The sequence below is a fragment of the Sus scrofa genome, chromosome 4 (genome assembly GCF_054392235.1).
Source record: "Sus scrofa isolate SSC_HxYL_T2T_F1_AM1 chromosome 4, Sscrofa_HxYL_maternal_Yorkshire_Landrace_v2.0, whole genome shotgun sequence".
In the NCBI taxonomy this organism is placed as follows: Eukaryota; Metazoa; Chordata; class Mammalia; order Artiodactyla; family Suidae; genus Sus; species Sus scrofa.
In genome coordinates, this window is record NC_139386.1 from 130,545,260 (window position 1) to 130,569,303 (window position 24,044).

The 24,044-nt window shown below is 47.7% G+C and overlaps 1 protein-coding gene and 1 pseudogene across 5 annotated transcripts in view; both read left to right on the forward strand.

Annotated features, from left to right (window-relative positions):
- TGFBR3 (transforming growth factor beta receptor 3) overlaps nt 1-24,044 on the forward strand; it is a 210,501-nt gene that overhangs the window by 112,642 nt on the left and 73,815 nt on the right.
- On the forward strand, nt 3,703-4,171 carry LOC110260399 (large ribosomal subunit protein eL37-like; annotated as a pseudogene).

The following is a 24,044-nucleotide window of genomic DNA, read 5'->3' on the forward strand; positions in this document are numbered from 1 at the left end:
CTCTTATTTATTGAAATACAGAAGATTAGAGGAACTAATCATTCCAGTTTGCTCCAGCGAAGTCCCCTCCCCCCGTAATTAGAACCAGGCCGCTGGACCGCGGGTCAGCATCCTCCGCGAACTGCCCGCAAAGCATTGTGGGAGTGACGAGGGCTGCAGCCCGCAGAGCAGCCGCCCTGAGATGCAGACGCGGGCAGAGACCACCACCTGCGAACCGAGAGGACAGACCTGGAAACACGTTATTGCCCTAAACACACAGGATAGAAACGTAACCAACTTGATTTAATCAAGTGCAGCTGGGCCGAGATAAACACACAAGCGCTGAGGAGTCAGGCCTGCTAGAAGGTTCTGGGGCTCGGGAGGCGTGTTGCTGCAGTAATTGGAGCCAGGTGTGCTTGGCCTGGCAACGCTCTTGGGAGGTGAGAATTTGGAGAGGTTTGAAATCGGGATGTGGTTTGGCTGAGGGCAGGAAGCAAAATTTTCCAAGACGAGGGGAGGAGGCTGGTAAATAAAACGGCCGAGGTGAGGCGTCTGAAATACGTTAGGACACCGAGTGCCCTGGCGGCTGTGGAAGCCTGTGTCTGGTGGCCTCGCCTGGTGGTGTTTACGGCGGGAGGATGGGTGCCCAGCTGTACGGATGCAGGGCTTCAAAGCCAGACGAACTGGTACAGCCTTTAACGCTGGAAGGGGCCGTGTGGGGAGACCTCTAGAGATAAATGTCCCCAAATGTCTCAGCCACAGACTGGGAGAAACGTCTAGCTTTACCTCATCCAGTGACTTCAGCTGTTTTGGAAGGACTTCATGGTTTTAGCACGTCCTGTGTCCCTGTTTCTCTGGAAGGCATACTCCAGGACCAAAAGTAGGTGATGGAGTTTCTGTCCAGAAATTTGGGGTCTCCTCCGAGCAGATGTGGTGTTGGGGTTAGGTGTGGAATAAACGTGGTTTCTCAGGACTGGTCTTGGTTGGAGTCTAATCATTGTACAACTATAAATGTAATAAACTCATTGAGTAATAAAAAAATAACCCCCCCAAAGCCCTGCCCCCTCCTCCCACGCCCCATTTACAACGAAATTTGGAGAGTGGGACTTAAGCACGGCTTAGCCTTGCCTCAACGGGAGTAACTGGTGAAGGTGACCGTGTTGGTGCTGCTGGTGGTCTGTCTTTCAGGCCTGGTCTTTGATGAGACCCAAGTCCCAGAGGTTGAGGGGAAAGCTCAGAAATGGCAGAAAAGCTACTTGTGTTTTTGTTAGGAAGCTAAGGGTCCTGTGTGCAGCCTATTCAGTTTGTCCTCCTGCTTCAAAATCCAGGGACCTGTAGGCACTGATGCAGCCAGAGTCAAACATTGTAAATGGTTTCTTCAGAGGATTAAGAAAACCCGCATCCTGATCAGTCTTATCAGCACCCCCTGCAAGGGTGTTGTTAGCGGTGGTTTACAGACAAAGCAATTGAGGCTGAGAAAGGTCTCTGCCCAAGGTCATGAGCTGGGGGAGCAATTGGCAGAGCCCAGGCTTGAACCTGCAGCACACATCTGCTATAGATGGGGACAAGGTGGGCGTTCCCAAGGTTGAGACATTTGCTCAGTCATTAAATCAGTATTTATTAAGCACCTGTCGCTTGGCAGTCCTGATGCCCCTTGAGAATTTGCCGAAGGTAGCAAAGAGCATGCCTAGCCAGTTCTCCGTGTTCCTCCTCCTATTTAGATGACCTCAGCTGCCCTGCTCTCCTGAACGGGGGGCTTAAGTCTTGCTCCCAATGTTATCTGTTAACTTTAATCCTGGAGGTAAGTCTTTGAGCTGCACTCAAATAGCCATCTGCTGAGAATTGCAGGTGAATAGTTGGGTTGTCATCTATAGGTTAAGAAAGGGGCAGGTTGGGGCACCCTGTTGCGATGGCTCTGTGCTATGCAAACAGCTCTCTTTACTGGCTTATCTGTGCCAAAATATTACCAAATAGCTTGGAAACAGGTTGGTGTTTTGCCCTTTAGGGGAAAAAAAAGACTACGGAGTTGAATTTGGAAAGGAATCTCGGAAAATATTTCAGTAAAACAATGTATCATTCACATGCCTAAAAATCCAGCACTTCAGGGCTCCTGCTGGCAGAGTCAGGTGAACTTTGAGATATATTATGACTTGATCTTGAATTCTTGCACATCTCGAGTAAGCTGAAAGTTGGCTATTTTAGTTTTCTTGGCAATGACCTTTTATCAGAAATGCTTTAGGAGATGTGCCTTAGATAGAAGCCAAAAATCCTTCTGGTAGCTTTCTCTCCTACAGCTGCCTTCTTGTCCTTTCAACTTTATAAAAACGTAAATGGAAGGATATCCCAACACCAGGATGGGGAGTCACTCCACGTGTGGGTTCATCTTTCCTTGGTCTTCAGTACATTCCTTCACTTCTTTATTCTAAAAGTGTGCGAGTGTTTACCACGTGCAGGCACTGTTCTCGGACCGCAGATGCAGTGCTAAGAAGGCAGCGTTTCAGCCTTTGCGGTGCTTCCATGGTTTTGAACACGAGGTATCTGGGTATTCAAGTAGCACTTGAAGGGGTGGTGGTTGGGGAGGTGAGAAAGGCTCCCTGGAGAAGGTGCACTTGCTCAGAGGCACGAATGATGAAAAGGAGTGAGCCACGCACAGATCCAGGGGAAGAATAGGCCAGATAAAGGACCTGCTTGTGTCATGACCTGAAGCTTGGAAGCAGCTTAGTGGATGTGGCTGGAGTTGAGCAAGTGAGCAAGGAGGAGAGCACGGCGGTGGGATTCGTTAGTCTAGGGTCAGGTCGTTTTGGCGGAGGAGAAGCCGTTTTTGGCATTCCTTATGTTTGTGTGTTCTTATCCAGGGGTTAAAAATCTGAAGATCCAGGGAACCCTTCTTTTCCAGTAACAGAGAATTGGTTCTATAAGGAGAGACATGGATAGTTCCACGGGCAGGATAGGTAGAGGCTGGATCCCTAGAATGGATATTTGGGTTTTAGTCCCAGTGATGCCATAACCAGCACTAGGGCACACCATCACTGCTCTGGGCTTCAGTGGCCTCTAGAATAAATATTTGGAGTAGAATATATCCAAAATCTCCTGTATCACTAGGGGTCGATGATTTTATTTATTTATTTATTTATTTTGTCTTTTTAGGGCCACACCTGTGGCATATGCAAGTTCCCAGGCTAGGGGTCGAATCAGAGCTACAGCTGGCCGGCCTATACCACAGCCACAGCAATGCAGGATCTGTGAGCTACACCACAGCTCACTGCAACGCCAGATCCTTAATCCATTGCGCGAGGCCAGGAATCGAACCCAAGTCCTCATGGACACTAGTTGGGTTCATTACCTCGGAGCCATGACAGCAACACCAAAGATTTTATTATAGACAGATTTCATTTTGTGTTTTATCCTCTTGCTTCTTTCAGATTTTTATCCGCACGGCTTAACCAAGTCCCCTGGTTTCTAATTTATTTTACGCCTTTACCTATTGCTTTGCTTCTGGAACAGCCAGTGAAGGACTTGAGAAAAAAAAAGTGCGGGAAGAAATGCGGGTGGGGGCGGGACATGAGAGAACTTTATAACGTCTCACCTGGGATCCAGATCGGCCTGTGCGCCTAGCAGTGCCCATTCAGCACATTGCCCGTTGGCCTGAAAGAACTCCCAGGCATCAAATGAGTTCATTGAAAGGCCTGAGACGTGGCCTCAGGCGAATGATTTGCTGTATAACCGAGAGCAGCCGTTGTCCTCCTTAAGGAGCGTTATGGCTCTTTGGTCTCCCTGGCGGAGGTGAGCGGACCAAGGGAACCTCATCGTTTGGAAAGCATCAGAGTAAGAGCAGCTTTGTGCCACAGCTGTGGCTCTAAGGCCTACCGTCTCCAGAAGCTGACCTGTGGCAAATGTGGCTACCCTGCCAAGTGAAAGACAGAGTACAACTGGGGTGCGAAAGCTCAAAGGTGAAATACCTCTAGGGCTGGTCAAATGCGGCACCTAAAAATTGTATGTGGCAGATTCAGGCATAGATTCTGGGAAGGAACAGCACCTAAACCCACGATGGCAGCTGTTGTGGCATCTGCTTCATCGTAAGGGTGTCAGCAAAGACATGCAATAAATGTTCTGGTTTTAAAAAAATTTTTAAAAAGAGGGTTAGCCCCTCAAAATAGTGTTTTTAGAACCTGACCGTGTAATAACGTTTGCATCAGCTCTTTTTTTTTGGTCTTTTGTCTTTTTAGGGCTGCACCTGCAGCATATGGAGGTTCCCAGGCTAGGGGTCGAATCGGAGCTACAGCGGCCGGCCTATACCACAGCCACAGCAACGCCAGATCCTAGCCGAGTCTGTGACCTAGTCTGATTAGTTTCTGCTGCGCCATGACGGGAACTCCCGACTCTTTTGTTTTTAAATCATATTTTGATTTATTAGAAGCTCTACATTTTGACAGAATTTAGAAAAATCCTCCAGTCTTCCTGAAATTCAGTATAATCATGCAACTCTCTCATTGAAAAGTATACTTAAAAGAAATTAACAAAGCCAAAAAAAATCACCTTGTCTTAGGACTATTATCTTGTCGACACTACCTATTTTAAAAGACATTGTAAATCTTGATTTACCTTTAGGATGTAGCTTGAGTATTTCATGGTTTATTTTGCTTCTGCTAAGCATAAAAGACTGCAGGGCACACACTGACTCAGAGTTAAATTGAAAAAAAAAAAAAAAAGAATGGAATTCTTTAAAAAATGCCCACATTAGTCTGAAAAGTTCGATAAATTCACTTTTGAATATTTTCCATTTTTGAAAGAAGAAAGGAGTTCCCATTGTGGTGCAGAATCCGACTAGAAACCATGAGGTTTCGGGTTTGATCCCTGGCCTTACTCGGTGGGTTAAGGATCTGGCATTGCCGTGAGCTGTGGTGAAGGTGGCTGATGTGGCTCAGATCACATGTTGCTGTTGTTGTGGCTGTGGTGTAGGCCGTCAGCTGTGGCTCCAATTTGAACCCTAGCCTGAGAACCTCCATATGCCAAAGCTGCGGCCCTAAAAAAGCAAAAACAAAAACAAAAGAAAGAAAAAAGTCTTTTATTATATTTACTGAGGTAGCCTCAACTAAACTTCTGTCAATCTCTCCTTCTAATTGAGTGCACAAGTCATTTCGTGTGACGTGGCCTGTTTGCCTTTTTTTTTTTTCTTTTTTTTTTTTTTTTTAGGGCCGCATCTGTGGCATGTGGAAGTTCCAGCCTAGGGGTCGAATCAGAGCTATAGCTGCTGGCCTACACCACAGCCCCTCAGGATCCGAGCTGCATCTGTGACCTACACCGCAGCTCACCACAACGCCGATCCTTAACCCACCGAGCGAGGCCAGGGATCGAACCCGAGTCCTCATGGTTCCTAGTCGGTTTGTTTCTGCTGCACCACGACCTGGCCTGTCTGAATCGATGATTCAGTCACACCAGCCTGTTCTTTCTCATCAGCCACATCTTTTCCCAGGGATCTGTCTTCAGCGCCGTTACTGACTCCATCAGTTGGTCAAAGAAACGTGGGCTTTGGTTTAGCCTCTTCATTTATGGGGAAACTGAATCCCAAAGTAAGATACTGATGCAGAGCTTTTTTTTTTTTTTTTTTCTTATATGAATGACGTGTCCAGAATCCTACACAAGGAGGAAGACAAGTTGGTGAAGCACCAGTGTTTGTGGTTTAGAGTGAAAGTTACTTTTCTCTGTTCCTCAGGCAAAGGATCATTAACTTCTCCTCGCTGAGGGCAACCAATAGATCATTTTCTGGACATCAGCCAGTCTTATTTTCATTCTGAAATTGTTTACCAGCAATGCACTCTCTTCTTCTTTTGAAAGAAAAAAGAAGAAGCTGTGAGAGAGATTATGACCCAGATTTGTTTCGGGTGTTCATGGAAAGGCTGCAGAACTCATCCTTGGGCCTTTGCCGGGATTTACGGGGGCATCTCCGGAAGACATCCCTGGGGTGCAGCCTGGAGACTGTGTTCCCTTTAGGTAGCAGAGGGAGAGAGTGTAAAGACTTGGTCTGTCTGGTTCATTCCTCGCACAGCAGAGAACGAGGGCTGGGATTTAAAGATTTTTACATGAAATACCATAACCAGGACTGACTGACCAGCCCTATGAGTTATTCCTTGTAAAAACGCTCAAGGCTGGTAACTTACCGTAGTTGCCTGACTTGCCCATGGTTTATGGTTAAAATATGTCCCAAACTCAGCAAGTGTTTATTGAGGGCCTTCGAGCTGGGGACAAAGCCAGGGAGCACATTCCTCAGGCCTGGGAGACGTGACGTTGAAGATCAAGGTGGAAGTTTCTCCCCTTTGAGATACTGCCTGGTAATTCCTGAATCGTGGTAACTCTGCCCCACCTGGAGTGGGACCCCCATACCAAATGGGATTTTTTTTTATTTTTTATTTTTTCCAAATGGGATTTTTTTTTATTTTTTATTTTTTCCAAATGGGATTTTTTTTTTTTTTTAATTCTATTCCTGATGCAATTTCTGTTGGGCGAGTAAGTGAGGTGCTTGAAGAGGGTTTAATAAATTAACGTCCTAATGTGATTAACTAAGTCACACTTAGTACACCAGAAGCTGATGTGCCCCGTATTTATCAAGAGGGAAGCCGTGGTCACAGCTCAGTGAATTATATTACACGCTATTCTTCCGATTGCCTTCACTGATTAGCTAAGCTCGGTTTTCACAGCCCGTTGAGATCGGCCCCCGCCTGCCTTTCCAACTTCCTTTCTCTCTATTTGGTGTGTGTCCTCAGCTGCCTCTGAATTAAATGTTCCCCAGACCTGCCCGCGCTGAGTCCCCTGCCTTGACATTGCTCTCAAGGCCCTCGCTGCCCTTTGCCCTGTCCTGTCCTCTCAGTTCTGCCTCTTCCGCCCTCTTCGCCCCCGGGGTGCCGCACAAGTGCTCCCCAGTCACGTGTATATCCGAGCATCGTGTGTTAACCCCAGAGCCCGGAGGCAGCAGCATCCGTGGGTCGCATCCAAAGAGGAACGTGATGTGTGTTCACATCACATTTTGCTCGAATCAAATTTCTAAAGGTTCTGCGCAGGGTGCTTTGAGGTACAGATTCCTCCCCACCAAGAAGTGGTTTCTTTCTTTTCTTTTCTTTTCTTTTAATTAATGCATGGCATGCTGCCAATGTAATTGCAGTTCTGAGGATTCCTTCTGTCAGTCTTGCGAGTGGCAATTATGTTTTTTTCTTACCTAACTTTTAGGATGCTCCAAGGCTACTCAGGCGTATCACCTTGACTGTCTTTAAGATAAAGATGTTTTGTATATTAAAGCCGTAGGAAGCATAGTTAAGAATTAACTGGAATGATGTTGATAAAAATTGAAGGTTTTGATAAATCCATGAAGAAATTAGTTTCTAAGTTGCTATACTTTATATAGTTGCTGTTTCTGTGTCGTATAGGTATCAACTTTGCTGTTTAAGTTACAGCGTATAGATTGGTGACGGTAGATCAGAGACACGAGCTCATTTTCTCACTTAGTGTTAAATAAGGTTTAGATAATTTTTCTTAAGTTTATAGCTATTAGTCTAGGGAAGGTCAGTATGGAATAAAGTCTATCTTTTTTTTTTTTTCTTTTTTTTGGTCTTTTTAGGCTGCACCTGCAGCACATGGAAGTTCCCAGGCTAGGGGTCGAATTGGAGCTGTAGCAGCTAGCCTACACCACAGCCACAGCAACACGGGATCCCAGCTGCATCTGCGACCCACACCACAGCTCACGGCAATGCCAGTTCCTTAACTTAACCCACTGAGCGAGGCCAGGGATGGAACCTGCATCCTCATGGACACTATCAGATTGGTTTCCGCTGCACCATAACGGGAACTCCCTCGATTTACCATTTTATCAGAAAAACCACCTTCTCTCTCTCTCTTTTTAAATCCAGGGTTAGGACCAACAGCTGTTGTAGCATGGGCAGGGAAACTTGATATAGTGGCATACATTTTTACCCTGGGCTGCTCTGAGAGCAAATTTGAAATGGTTGTTTTGGAAAATGTGCAGTGAACTTATCTCTAGACCTTCGCACCAGGGCAGTGAGTCCAGCCTAGCAAATCCCTGGTACTTGATGTGCATCTTTCAGAACAGAACTCTGATGCTGCGCCTTGATGCCTTGAAATCAGCACGACAAAATGGTGCTCGGAGAGCAGTGTTTGCTTTGATCATTTTTCAACTCCTGTGCCCCAGCCTTTTCACGGAGTGCAAATTGCTTTACCAGAGTTACGGGGCCGAAGCCCACGGACTGTTTTTGTAGTCTGGTTGCTGTGGAGATTCTTAGCCTTCCGTGAAACTCCATCTCCCGGGGAGCAGAAACCTTTGCAGCTGTCTCAGCCTCTGTGGTGGTGCCTCTGGTGGAACTCTTCACCAAGCTTGCAGCACGCCCGCGAGTGGCGGGTCTGTGTCAGCGTGAACAAATACGTGGAAACGGGACATCTCATGCAGGGCATGTCGTGTTTCAAAACACACGGCTCCCCTGGCCTTCTCCCGGTCGGGCTGAAGCCAACGTTCAGGGAGCCGTGTTGGTCGTGGCAATGATGCGAGCCCGAGCTTTGGGAGAACCGCCGATAAACTTGATAGGATTGCCAAGCGGGGAAGAAAGTGATGGCAAAGGGGCAGCTTAGCGGGGCTTGCGCGTGCCCCGTGAGGAGCAGCTGCTGGAGGACGAGCGGGGGTCGGGGGGGAGCTCAGGTCGCCAGCCCCCTGATGGCCAAGGAACTGTGAGAAAAACGGTTCTGACTTTCAACTCCAGCGGAGGGTAGTGTAGACAAAACCATCCTTCCGCGGAACCCAGGGAATGGGGAAACGTCGCCATGGTTTTAGAGGGCGGAGGTGACAATAACCCACACTCGAGGGCCCTGCCTGGGTGCCCGTCACTCTTCTAAGTGTTCTACACACAGCACCCGTCTAATCGCTGACCTCTCATGCGACAAGCACAGGTGTTATCCCGCGGTTACAGTTGATGAAACCGATGCCCAGAGAGTCTTAACGTGCTCAAGGCCCCAAGGCTGGTAAGTGGGGAGTGGAGATTCCAGCTGGGCCTGAGTCACGGCTCTGAACCACCAGGTCAGACTGCCTGGAACTTGGGAAGGAAGGCAGAATGACCCAAAGGATTGGATTCCAGGAGACAGTGGCCAACGTGGAAGAAAACGCAGATCTCGGGAGAAATCAAATTATGCCCTGAAATATGTTTATGGGCCCACTCGGTGGATGACTCATTCATTATTAACTATTATGTGGTGCCTTCGAGGTGCCAGGTATTGGACTAGGCTCTAAGGTGATAAGAAGACAGGTGCCACTTGCTCCTCTAAGATCGTTTGTGTGGAGTTTGTATGGGCAGAGTTAACATAATGCAAGTCAGCAGGTGCTGGATGCTGTGAGAAGGGTCAGTGGGATGGGGTCAGGGTGTTCACTGAGAAGTGCTTCCTTCTTTCTCTGGGGCACCAGGGATACGAAGCCTTCTTAAAGACTGTGGCATTTTTTTCTGTGAGGTGAGCAAAATTGATCCCAGGCAAAAGTATGAAGCCGTAGCTAAGTTGTCTGTTCATACAGAGCTCTCCTTCTTTCTAAACAGACTTGAGAGGTCTCATTTGCTGAGTTTGCATGTAGGTGCCTGTAGTTTGAGAATTTCCAAACCACGGTATAGCAGCGTGCCCCATTCGCAAACAGCGCTGGTAGGAGTGGGTTCCAGGGTGATGAATGGAGAGCACGTTACAAGAGAGAAAGGGCTTGAGAAGGCCTGGGAGATCCATCTTCACGGGAAAAGTCCTCAGGTGAGGACTGTGCAAAGTTCCTGAGATTCGTTGAGGACCTGCCTGTAGCTAATAGCTAATTTTTAACTACGGGGTAAGCATGTTACTACCGCTTTACAAGCATTAGCGTATGTGCTCTTCATACTAGTGCTAAAACCTACGCACTTTATTGTTTTTCAAGTTGAAGAAACTGCTGCACAGAGAGGTCAAACAGTTTGCCCAAGGTCACACAGCGAAGAACTTAGTGGAGCTAGAAGCGAACACAGGGAGTTTGGTGCAAGGGTGTGTGCTGTCAGTTATTATGCAGTGCTGATTAGTCATCTCTCACTCGATGGGTCCCCTTTTGAGCCGGAAAGTATTAATCAGAGGGCAGTCCCTAAGCTGCTAAGGCATTATTAGTAAGTTTGGCTTGAGGCTCCTTTGAGACCCTCTCCTTCCCAGGAAACATCTGGTCATTCACTGTCATAAAAGGGACAGTATCCGTTTTGTGCATCAGGCTTTATTTCTCAGGGCTGACCAGGAACCTGCCATGGTAAGTGGATAATTAATAGAAAAAGAAACAAAAATCAGAGCGTTTAGCTACTTGTTAACTCTGGTTGAAAAGTTTATTTGCTTAAGGATGTGGAATCCCATGGTGACTTTGACTTTATCAGCGTTTTCTATTTTAAAAACCAAGTGATTTCAGAGCATTAGCCACTGATAATGGTCTGAGGAATTTAAGTTTTGATCGTCTTTCTCTGAGAGAATAATAAAATTGTCCTCACGTGTTAGAGGGTACAGAGAATGATATTTATCATAAATATAAATTACTTCACCTTCTCAAGTATCCTGTGTGATTGCTCTGATCTCTTTTAAGGTTAGAGGAGATTTAATTTAATCTTAGGAAGAATAATGGCTTGTTCAAAGCTAGGTCTAATTTTAGAATCTAGGCTTATAAGCAAAGGACAGCAGGCTCCCACGGACTCCCGCAACCAAGACACGGACGGATGAGACTTGAACCTGCGGCAGCCGTGTTCTGAGCGCTTTATGAAACGCGAAAGAACCGTCCTCGTGTTCCTAATAGCATTTGCCTTATTCTAGTGTCCTTTTCTTTAGAAATAACTGCGGTTGAGCAGCACTCTCAGGGGTTTTACTCTGTTGTTCACCAAACCTATGGACCCTTCAAAACAAATTTCACCAAGCTCTTTAGAGACTAAAAGAAATAGGAAGGGGTGGAGTGATTCTGAGAGTCTTAAGAAAATACCCAGGAAATGACGTCACGGAGTCCCTCGCCTCCAGGGTCCGAAGGGGTCTTGGTGCCCCTCCTGTCCAGTTTACACTTGGCTGTGCTGTTTGTTTCGAGACTCTCTCTGGTGAGGGGTCCACCAGCCAATCCACGTGGTTCAGACGGTGGGGAAGCAGTGGGAGAAACAGGAAAAGGTTTCATGGTGACAGATTTTGCCAGTTTCTTTCAGGGGAGCGTAGGTCCTGGTTTGTCCTGCTTGGGGGCCCAGCCCAAGCTGCTCTCGCCTCTCCCCGCTCTGGGCGCCTCCCCTCCCCGCACACCCTGGGCACCTCTCAGTCTTGGTGTCACCTGTCATCGTCGTCCCTTGCGTGCCTGCCGTCCCTCTGGACCGTGGCGAGCACGCTGGGGAAAGACAGGCCTCGTCTCACCCGTGCTCCTGGTGCCAGCGGTGGGCCTGCTGCCTGGCACATCTTAGGTACCGACCTGATGCTGCCTGAAGAAATGAAAACCACGCGCAGGAAGCCCGGTTCCTGCCTGAAGCCAGCTGGCCGTGTGCCTCGGCTTTGAGCACCTGGGACCTGGAGTCCTGAGGACCGTGCGCCTTCTGAGGTTCTCTGGGCTCCTTGCAGTATCGCGTGAAGCTCTTTCTAGATGAGAGTTAAAACTCGGGCCTTGGTCAGGCTCATCTTGTTTGAAGGTTCAGATCACAGTTTGTTCCTCTGGTGGAAACACGTAACGTGATGCTTACCGTGTTTGCCACTTCGAAGTGCTCGGTGCACTGACATTGCTCGCTCACCGTGTGGCACAGCCCTCACCACCATCTTGTTCCAGAACGTTTTTGCCCGTCCAGAAAGACATGCCATCGCATGTGCCAGTCAGTCCCATTCTGCCCTCCCCCAGCCTCTGGCAGCTACTTCCCGTCTCTGGATTCGCCTGCTCTGGACAGTCATGTAAATGCAACCGTCCAGCACGTGACCCTTTGTGTCTGGACTTCTCCACTTCCCACACTGTGCTCAGAGTCTCCTGTGTTGTAGTGGGTGTCGGCACCTTATTCTTCTGATGGGTGTCCGGTGTATGGATGTACCACATTTTGATGGAGATTCGTCGTGAGTCAGATTTCTTATTTCTGGCCAAACATCGTGAATGGCAGAGAATATGAATTATTTCTATGAGATCCTGATAATTTTGGAATATTTAAACTCATAACCGAATCTGCCCCTCCCCCCCTTCGGCTTTTCCCATTCTGGCTCTACTCACTGCTCATAGCGGGATCTCCAAAGGATGAGAGGCACAATGTAGACTGTAATAGTTTTGCTGGCAATGAGAAGTAGAGAACTAGTGACTGTGAACTTCAAGGCATTTGGGACGCCACTGAATCGTCAATCAGCTTAAGCTGTCTGACCTTGATGGGCTACACCTGCCACAGGAGGTTCCCAGGCCAGGGGTCTAATCAGAGCTGTAGCCGCCGGCCTACTCCAGAGCCACAGCAACACCAGATCCGAGCCGCATCTGCAACCTACACCACAGCTCTTGGCAACGCCAATCCTTAACCCACTGAGTGAGGCCGGGGATTGAACCCAGACCTCATGGTTCCTAGTGGGATTTGTCTCTGCTGTGCCACGACAGGAACTCCCTGACCTTGATGTCTTTTAGGGCCTCTGTACTTCAATCGGGATTAGAAAATTTCATTTCCTCCCTCCCTCCTTTCCTTCCTTTCTTTCTTAATAATTCGATGGCCGCACCTGCAGCGTATGGAAATCTCTGGGTCAGGGACTGACTCTGAGCCATAGCTGCGACCTTGGCTGCAGCCTTGGCAACACTGCGGGATCCTTTAACCCGCTGTGCCTGGTTGAGGATCAAACCCGCCCCTCTCCAGTGACCCAAGCCCCTGCAGTTGGATTCCTAACCCACCGCACTCCCGAGGGAAGTCCTGGAAGATTTCTTTAGAGACGTATTACAGACGAGTAGCTTGTACCTCCTCCAGTTTCCTGGGAAGCTGAACCTTTGTAATACTCTTAAGCTCTCTTTAAATACAAGCGCTCCTGCTATGCCTTCCATGTTTCATGTAGTGAGTAAAATTCAGAGATTAGAGGCTTTTTAAAAAAAATCATTTTACGTATAAAAAATGAGACCAGGTATAAAAAGTTAAGACAGTATTTCCAAATGTTAAGGCAGGACCTTCTGTTTCCTAATGTCACATGGGGCAGCAGTTTTAATTATTCGCTTGGAACTGGATGGATATTGTCCCCTCTCTCTTCCTGGCACTTTTGCGTTCACTAGTTCCCAGTAGTATGACTTGATTTGTCAGGGTTTAAATTTGCTGACTATGTGTATGGTGTTGACAGAATTACAGTCTCTTCATTATTGAGAAACAAATGACGGGTATCGTGTTAGTTACGTAACCTGAAAGTCAAATGGCTCGTGTCAGAATTTGCACATGTTGCATTGTGAGGTAAAATCTATTCCTAGCCTCGGCTGTGACACTCGAGCTTTTTTTTTTTTTTTTTTTGTCTTTTTGTCTTTTAGGGCCACACCTGAGACACATGGAGGTTCCCAGGCTAGGGGTCAAATCAGAGCTACAGCTGCTGGCCTACGCCACAGCCACAGCAAGGCAGGGTCTGAGCCACATCTGTGACCTGCACCACAGCTCGTGGCCATGCCGGATCCTTAACTCACTGAGTGAGGCCAGGGGTTGAACTTACGTCCTCATGGATGCTAGTGGGGTTCATTAACCGCTGAGCCACGAGGGGAACTCCATGACACTCAATTCTGAATTACTTGTAAATAAATGCCAAGAGGGTCATTCTTTTTTTCTTTTTCTTTTTCTTTTTTCTTTTTTTTTTTTGTCATCTTTTTAGGGCCACGGCCGTGGCTTGTGGAAGTTTCCAGGCTAGGGGTCTAATCGGAGCTGTAGCCATAGCATCGGGATCCAAGCTGCATCTGTGACCTACACCACAGCTCACGGCAATGCCGGATCCTTAACCCACTGAGCAAGGCCAGGGATCAAACCTGCAACCTCTCGGTTCCCAGTCGGGTTCATTAACCACTGAGCCATGATGCAAACTCCAAGAGGATCATTCTTGATCTAAATAAGGAACATTGTTCAGACTTCTCACAACTTAGTCTTTTGCTTCTTCCACTGTTTATTTTCCTTTTTCCTTTGGGTTGTTGCTAAGTGTTTAAAGGATTTTTAAGGGTATAGAGTAACTATAATAAATTCGTTACCAGGTGTTCCGTTCTACTGTAGTTTTGCCCCTTTCCAGTTAGAACAAATGTATCGCACTACTTTTAATGCTGCCTGAAGAGAATAGGAAATTTAAACCTTTCGGTACTGGCTTTAGGAAGATAGATCCCATCTTAGACACTTATGCATCCCAAATGCTCGATGCATATTTTGGCAGCTTTCCCTCTGCTTTCTGTAATCCTAGGTCTTACCCCAAAAACTCACTGCAGGGCCTGGGGAAACTGGTTCTGAGAAGGAAAACAGCCAAAAGTACCGCGACCAGCACCGAAGGGCAACGGGAGATCCTGGAAGAGGGACAGCGTGGTAAAACAGAACCCACTTGACGCTCACATTTAGAAAGTGGGGGACCAGGGGGCACTCTGTTCCGCAGAACAAAGGCCCTAGGCTTCAGCCCCCATGGCTCTTATTAAGGAAGGTGACGAGATTAATATTTGTTTGATTAAGGGAGGTGACAAGATTAGTGGGCAGGGCCAGGCATAGGCAATGAGGTTATCTTAGGGATATCGGAGGGGGCATCCTTAGGACGGGTGCAGCTGTTGATAGAATAACAAGGGAATGCCTAAGCCCTTTACCTTGTCTTTGAAGGAGACTCTGTGCTCTGGAACTCTGCGTCCACAGATCTTTGCCTTCTGCAGAGTTCAGCAGCTCCGCAGTCTCCAGCATCTCCCCCTTTTTTATTTATTTGTTGCATAAGGACAGTCACTCTTAATTTTGATTGCAGGGCGTTCATTGGGTTCCTATGGATCAGTCCATGATTCTGCGGACTCTGTCCGCAGCAGGTCTCTGAGGTGACCAGTCACATTCGGCGGGGGGGGGGGGGGGGGGGGGGAGTTTGTCTCCATCCTCCCGGGAACCCATCATTCCAGGCTTTTTTTTTTTTTTTTTTTATGGGATAGTGGCGATGTTGATAGAATAAGAGATGGAAACCCTAACCCTAACCCTAACCCTCTTCTGTAGCTACTTCCTGCTGATGAGGGGCGACGAGTACTGGGTGTCTGGACGTGGTAGGTTCCTACTATGGAAGTCAGGTCGGGAAGAAAAGAAAAATGAGATTAAGCAGAGGGTTGGAATTTAGGTGATAACCGGTACTGTTGAAGGAGGCGTGTGGTTTTAAATAACAGGAGCTCTTGGTCCTTATCTGTGTTGTCTCCTTTCTGTTGCTAAGAGGACACCTTTAAAATGTTAAGGTTGCAGCTGCTGATGCTGCTTTGCGAACAGCTGGTGGCATCAAGTCTGACAGGGCTCACGGCCTAAGTTCTCAGCAATACAAAGACGTGTCTAAAATTACTCCCATAATATTTCCCAGTATTACCGTGGATGTCTGACCCACAGCTGCTCCATTCTGCCTTTTCTCTCTACTGGCCAATGCAGATGCCACTGTTAATGCTTTCTGTTTTTCTAGATATGAGACGATGCAAGAATGTGGGCCCATAAAAATCCTTACCTAAAATCTGACCGTCTGCAGGCCTGTTGGGTCGGTGTTCCCAGCGCACAGAGCACCTCCTTCCCGGCCTCCACACTGAGCCCTGCTCAGGGGGCGCCGCAGGTCGGCAGCCGCAGTGGCTCATGTTTTATCCGTGTGGAGGCTGATGCCAAGGGCCAGGCTTCAGTTCCCGGTGCTCGCCCAGGGTCACACATTCGACCGTAGTTTTGGGAGGCAAATCATGACCCTTTCGTCCCACGGTGCTGGCAATGAATATTCCTAGATCTGGCAGAGATTTCACTGACAGGCAACTCCATGTGCTATTGCTACACTCGGCCTTATTATCAGGAGCCAAAAGTTTCTGGACCACCTATCTTTCTGGTCTGTTACGGTCCAGGAAAATAGCCTCTCTTGTTGCATTTTCCCCTGTCCAGAGACCACTGACCTCAGATGGAACGGCATATCATTGTATCGGAGACTCAGCTACAAATGTGGCAGTGCAAGAAATAGCAATTTTGTGCAAACAGTTAATAAAATATAGACAGCAGTCTTAGTAAAGTCATAATCGAAAATGTAAGCGCTTTCATCCTGTTAACATTAAACAAAGATGTGTTTATGGTCTGGGTCAGAGCGGGTATGAACCAGCCAGGTGACGGGATCCCACCTAGTGGCATCAATAATAAGAGCCTTGGAGGGAGAGAGCTGCCAGGGTAAATCAGCAGTAAAACGGATAACCATTGTCCGGTGTGAAGACGTTGGGAGCGTGGTCTGCTTCTGATGTTGCCTTCTTTGTGTCCACGCACTGGTGTTTTCCGTACTAGACCCTTGTTTTAGGACGAGTTAGAAGTTTGGTAGTTCTCTCTCTAGACCAGTCCAACACAGAGGCCCTTCTTAAGTGAGAAATATAAACTTAAGAGTTAATTTTCTTCACCCCTTCATGTGGCACTTAAGAACGCCTGATATGGAACTTTTTGTCTAGGCTGGAGACAACCCTTTAAACGACACTTTTCCAGAATGTATTTATATTCCCCTGGTTATCATGGGACATCTGATATTCCCCCAGAGACAGATTACAACAGTCAGCTTCAGAAACAAACTTGGATTATTTTTCTTAATAATTCAGTTAAAGTTTATGATAATGTAACAGCAGCAAAGAACTATTTGGGAGGTGAGTTTTAGACAGTAAACACTAATCTCAATATACAAAACTAGAATATGAATCAACAGGTTTTTTTTCCTCATATTTACCAAATATAGCCAAATTAGGACTGTAGAAAGTATATCCCAAGTGGACAACACATTTTCTAACCTTTTCTTTTTCATCGTTGGGTTTGCCAGGGAGCCGGGAAGAACCAAGTGGCCGTCTTGGGTTTCCCATAGCCCTGACTATTGAAGTCACAACTATCGTTTATCTATCTTTTTTTTTTTTTGTCTTTTTGTCTTTCTTTTTGTTGTTGTTGTTGTTGTTGTTGTTGTTGTTGTTGCTATTTCTTGGGCCGCTCCCGCGGCATATGGAGGTTCCCAGGCTAGGGGTTGAATTGGAGCTGTAGCCACCGGCCTACGCCAGAGCCACAGCAACGCGGGATCCGAGCCGCATCTGCAACCTACACCACAGCTCACGGCAACGCCGAATCGTTAACCCACTGAGCAAGGGCAGGGACCGAACCCGCAACCTCATGGTTCCTAGTCGGATTCGTTAACCACTGCGCCACAACGGGAACTCCTCGTTTATCTATCTTAAACTGTCTACGCAGCATTACTGCACGTTGATGGAGAAGTGCCTGTGAAGCACGGGCTGCTTCAGAGACAGAAGCCACAAGCTGGTCCACCGTTTGGTGGTGCACCATCCCGTAAAGCACCTGATAAAGACGTAGGAGAACGTACATGCGTCATAAAAAATGGTGAGGGCCTCCGTCTAATAATTTGTTGTGTGCCAGAAGATGGTTGGAATAACGCTTCCTCATTCAGTTCTTTCAATGTTGCTGTTTCTAGCTTTTGTACGAATTGTGCCACATATTGAGACTCTGAAACAATATTACAATATTACCAGGATCCGAGACCATTTTTAAAACTTGTCGAACAGCCACGAGTTCTGCCTTTTGAGCTGAAGTGTAAGAAGTTTGTCTGATTTTAGTAATATTTGGACATTGAATACCAGCTGTACCATTTGAAGATCCGGGTCTGTGAAATAAGTAAGAGCTTCCACAATAGGCTGTGAAGGTGACGAGATTAATATTTGTTTGATTAAGGGAGGTGACAAGATTAGTGGGCAGGGCCAGGCATAGGCCATGAGGTTATCTTAGGGATATCAGAGGGGGCATCCTTAGGAGGGAGTGCAGCTGTTGATAGAATAACAAGGGAATGCCTAAGCCCTTTACCTTGTCTTTGAAGGAGGCTCTGTGCTCTAGAACTCTGCGTCCACAGATCTTTGCCTTCTGCAGAGTTCGGCGGCTCCGCGGGCTCCAGCACAGAAGTACTGGCTTCGAAGGGAAATCCTGCACAGCACATTTCTGTTGCACAGTAAGCTGTTCTGATACAGTTCATTGCCTGAATTAAAAGCGTTTAAAATCCCATGCCTCTGAAAGATAGCAGGACATCTGATCAAAGAAAATAATGCATTCTCAGGGAACGTGCTCCCCAACCAAACACAAGCAGGTAACATGTTCTTGCCCCTTTGACCTCTGCGTGATTCATTCTCCTTTTCTCAAGGAAGACCGTGTAACACGGAAACTCAAGTTCCTCTAAACCCTTTTCCACTTCAAATGATGACCTGGCTGGATGAGACCAGGATACCCTGAGGGGGGCTAGTACTGTGAATTCAGGAGTTGTTTTTGTTAGAGCTTTCAAAGGAAACCAGACCTCACAGAATTCCCAAGCTTTGCCCACCGTGACCAGAACTGAGTTTCCTCGGAGAGTCCTTTGGTCTAATCCACATAGCAAGGGAGTCCCTGGGGCTCCCGGAATGAGTGGCTCACACCTCCGCAGGTTCCTTGGCGGGTAGGGATCCAGAGGAGGGAGTTTCTGCAGATGGGCCCCTGTCCCGCCCCCAGCGTGCTCACGGCCCTCTCCCCTTCGGGAGTTGAAATTCTGCGTGTGACACGCCTGAGAGATGCTTGGTTCCCCTGGATTCAAAATGTGACCAGTACCCCCCTCACCATAAGCACATAGTGCGTTCGGCCATAAGCGCAGTGAGCGTTAACCACGCTTTGGTGGAGGAGGTAGACGAGGATGTGCATCGAAGCAGCTCAGAGAACTTTCGCCGGCCCTGGGGACATCGCCGCTCACAAAAATACTTGCTCGCCCATCCCCGTGGAGTCTCACTGACCGCTCAGCTTGTGCCTGCTCGCAGCTTGGTCCTCGTCCTTCCTTCTGTATCGTTCCCTCTCTTTCAGAAGCAAAATAGCTCCTGCCTCTTCCTCCTGGACAGCTGCTCCCAAGCCACCCTGTCCCAAAGCCAACACCCAAGATTAAGAGTGGAGTGGGGAGGTGGGGCAGAGAAAGGTGCCTTCGGTTCTAGTCTGATGAGCAGGCTGTGAGTGTTCTCATGAATGAGAGACCGTCATTCTCTTCTTAGCACTGCCACTTTCTAGCCATAGGCCTTTGGACAAATGATTTATCTCTAAGCACTAATTTCTTCATCTTTCAAATGGGAAGAATTAGACCATTATGCAAAGCATCTCTTGGTGAGAGCGGCAAGTCTTAACCCAGTAGATGGACCCGTGCACCTGCCTATTGTCTTTCCTTGGGAGAGAGTATTAGTGTCACTATTTTGGCACCGCTGTTCCTATTAACAGCAGTACCCAATGACGTATTCTTGAACATCCACATCTTAGAAGTTACTCCTCTCTAGTTTCTCTTTTGTGCTAGAAAGGCAACACAGCCTGCCCATTCAGAATTCCTTACCTGCTTTGGGTTCATATTCTAGCCCAGGGGAATCCCAATGCCATCCTTTGATGCTTAGAGCATCAAATTAAATTTAAGCGCTACCTGGACAGTGGTGCATCTGCTGACTTTAAGACAGTGTGTGAGAAGCAAGCCTTATGAGATCCACAGCTGCAACTGGCAGATGGAATCATGAATCCAGTACTCAGATCACGTGGGAATTGAATTCCTGCTGTGCCTGCCTTTTAAACTGGTTTCTACTGCTCACGCCATGACTCTCTTGATTACACAGTTCTGGTTACCATGATACAAGCAGACCATCCTGACATGCTGTTATTCTAGACATGGACATGTCTGAGGACTGGCTTACTAAACAGTTGAGTAGCAAAAACAACTTCAGGCCCAGTATAAAAAGTAGAAGTTGAGAGGAAATAAATAAACACAGTGTATATTCTATGGGCCTTTGGTTATATATTTGTGTTTAGCAATAATAAAGTGTTTGGAATCGATCTGTTTGTTAAGTGTGACGAAGAATCTTAAAAAAAAAAAAAAAAAAAGCAAACCTTTTTTTCCCCCACATTGATCAATGCACAAATACTGAGTTCCTTCCGTTCGTCCTGAAATTTAATTTCTGATGGTTCTAACACAGCTCATTGCCTGAATGAAATAACTTGAAAGTCTGTGCCCGTAAAAGATAGAAGAACATGTGGTCAAAATGTTATCTTTGTTATTAATCCCTGAGAAGGAAAAAACATGCTCCAGAGGTTTTTTTTCCCCCCACATTTTAACATGTTTGTTTTTGCATAACTGAAAAAAGTCTGGCCGTGTGTTAGGCTCAACGATGCAGAAATCAAAATGATATACCCTCCCCAAATAAAGAAAATAGTAATGGAGGCGCCGAAGGACAAAACATGTAGGACCTACAGAAAACACAGGTAAATGGAGAATTCTGTAGATAAGATAACAGGGGAGAATGAAAACATTCTGTTTTCTCTGCCTCGTGTGGCCCCCCACGTGGCGCAGGTGCTGCTCTGCTCTGTCCCGCACCCACCGCAGAGGGCGTTTCTTCTCCCGCAGCCTGGGCATGGCCTCCGAATGCGCCACGCACGTTCCAGGCAGCCCCTAGTGTTTGCTCTTGGCACCACTTGGAATCTGTTTGCTTTGCTTGACTGTGGTTTCAAGTTCAAGCAGAACTCGATAGGGGCGTTATTCTCTTTGCTGGATGCCACGCCACCCCGACCAGAACTTTCTGGCCAGGAAGGCACAGCGATGGCTCTGGACCATTACTTGAGTCACATTTCATGACTAGCTTTTCTTGAGGGTTCCTTTTATTCCTCTTTCAGAAGACTTGTTAACTGCTTACCAGATGCCTGGCCCTGTGTTGGGCGGGAGGATGCATAAACGAGTGTGACTTGGTTTCGCGCTTGAAGAGTGTCAGGGGCGGGGAGCCAGTGACAAACGTCTGAACAAGTCATTGCAGGGCCATGTGGGGCAGAAGCAGGAGCAGGGTCTGTGGGGGCAGTAGGAGGGGAGATTTCAGGGAGGTTGCCCCTTGAGCTGGACGCCTGTACTCATCTGGGGGGGGGGGTGCCGCAGGTGAGAATCCTGAAAGGCCATATGGTGTCTTAGTGACAGGGACAGCCCCTACTCAGCTGGCAGATGCTCAGTACTCAGGGACGATGGGGAAGTGCCCGGCGGTGCTCCCAGACCTGCCAGCAGCAGCATCCTCAGCATCTCACACCTGGGGTCCCCTTTCCCAGCCCTCTCCCCGGAATGGAGTGCCACGCTGCTCTCCCAGGGCGGGGCTGGGGTCCCCGCAGGCCCCCCCGGCTCTCCCAGGACCCCGTTAGAGGGTCATGAGCTGTAGATTCAGAAATATTCTTCTGTTTATATGAGCGCTTGTCTCTCAACCCCCAACCCAAATTTAGTTCTGAGTATTTTTCCAGGGCATTCAAAATATAGAACAGAGGGGCAGACTTATTTCTGCCTTGGACTTCAGACTGTCATTGTCGGGCTCCCCTCTTTTGTGGTTTTATGGGATTCTTTTCGGAGGCTCCCAGGGCATCCTGATTCCTGTCCTGTGGAGGGGAGTTTTGGACTTGCCCCGCTGTGTCCCTCGCATGGTGTGAAGGGTTACAAGACAAAACCATCGGGAAGGGCTGTGCTGGTCATAGGCGTGGGGTCCGATGTTAACCCTGGGGACGGGGGATGGTCAGTCGGCGTCTCGGTGGCGGTGGAGGCACGTGGGGGTCCAGATGCCTTGGATTCGGCACCAACCGATTGATGTCCCTCTGGAAATTCAGAGAAATGGAAAAATAAAATCGTAAGGACATTCTTTAAAGCTCCAAATCCAGCCCTCCAAGAATATTTTAAGGGAATCTTTTTATACCAATTCCCAGATGGTGAAAGGCAAGCACCAGTGAATAAAATGTCAGCTGGGGGGGTTCCTCAGACTGGAACACACTTGGTAAAAACGCAGAGCAGCTAACTAGCCGCTCCGCCCCACGTCTGGCGATCAGTTGCGTATTTCAGGTGCATCTGGGGTCAGATTTGAGCTCCTAAAGGTCGTGTTGCCCGGATGTATGTGAAATTCGAGTTCAGCTGTGGTTAGCCTCGTGCCCTGCGGTGGCTTCATGTCTCCCTGTCCGTCCGTGTGAATTGCGGGTGCGACGGGGACCCGGATTTAGGACGTCTTCAGTTCCAGCACTGTTGCTCTGAAGAGGGCACAGGTAGGGCCATACACACACGGGGCTGTGAGTTTATGGGGCGTCCGTGGTTGCAGACACAGGGCTGGGGCGCTTTCTTATCTGCCTTCGTGTCAACTCATTGTTGGATCATCCATTTCGGAGCAGTGTTTGGTCTGGTTTTAGAGAACAGAAGTCCCTCTGGTAGTATTTGGGATGACTTCATTGTTTCATGGGTCCACTGGGGCTGTTACGAGAATCAGAAATGTTGAACTGGAGCCTCACGGACACGTTAGCAAAATTGGACAACTGTTAGACTCTCGTTTCAGTTGTTTCTCTCGCTTTGCCTTTGTTTGTTTTGACAAACCCCAGGAGGAGAGGGTCTAACTAATAAGAAAAACTTGAAATCATCCTGTAGAAATATCTTGCATCTTACCATGAATCCTGGTAAACTGAAAACAATTTTCACATGGCATCTTTCCATCAAGAGGGGAGGGTTTGGTTTTTGTTTTGTTTCGTTTTGTTTTCCTTTTCTGTAAGAAAGTACGCAGTTCATTTAGATCAAATGATGTACAGAGTTTGCTGCAGTGTATAGTTTTTGCTTATCAAAGTTAATTTTTGGAGAACTGAGAGTCTTTACCCAAACAAGGTCCAGAGAAAACCACCTGTGGTTTTCTGGTGATAATATGGACAAGGTCGTGCCTCCTACATGGGAGGCAGAAAGGTTTGTCTTTTCCTTGGAGGCTTCACGCTCCTGGGGGTTGGCCTTGACTTTGGTCAAAACTGTGTTCAGATTCCCCAGAGAAGTAGTTGCAAAAGATTTACTTTGAATTTCTTTGTAAACTGGAAGGACTACATGAATTACATCTAGTTGTTTCTTGACGTGCACAGGTCACCTCAGAAGACCTGGTGTAAATTTGTGTCACGGAACAGATTAGACCAGTCGGCTCTCCTCCCCGGGGGGAGGGATCTGCCATGTGTGAGCTCCTGTGTCTACAACTTGGGATGCGACAGTTCAGATGTACTTGCATGTCCTCGTGACATTAGGAAGATTGACCGTGCTGTCCTGTTTGAGGCAAGTGTGATTAGAGCTGGAACTTTGGAACTGCGTTTTATGGACCACTCTGTGGTTAAAGTACAGTTTCAAGAAGTCACTGGACCCCCCGAAACGGCATGTGAGCATTTTTTAGTTCTGAGTTGTCATCTGTTAAGTTCTTTCCTGGGGATGATGTCTTAAGTCAGGGGTGTCATTTATAGTTTATTTAGAGGGAGTCATTTCTTTGGGGGGGGGTTGGAGTGGGAGAGGGTTCATAACTTGCGTTGAGTTCTCGAATGCTCTGACTCCCCGCGGTTAAGGAAGAAGCCCCTCATCTAGAGAGGCATCACTGTTCCCTCACTGGGGACCATCCACCGTAGCCCCGCCGGCCTTCTCAGTCACACGGCCCCGGGTTCAGTTTGTTATTACGTGTGAAGCCCATGGACTGGGTGAGGGCCCTTATGTTCATGTGCTTTTTCATGTGCAAAATTTGACGTAGGATTGAGTCAACGCTTTACTTTTTATTGTTCAAATTATTTATTTATTTATTTAGTCTTTTTGCCTTTTTTTCCTAGGGCCACACCCACAGCCAATGGAGGTTCCCAGGCTAGGGGTCCAATCGGAGCTGTAGCTGCCAGTCTACACCACAGCCACAGGAACGCCAGGTCCAAGCCGTGTCTGCAACCTACACCACAGCTCACAGCAACGCCGAATCCTCAACCCACTGAGCAAGGCCAGGGATTGAACCCGCAACGTCATGGTTCCCAGTGGATTCGTTACCCACTGCGCCACGACGGGGACCCCGCGAGTCA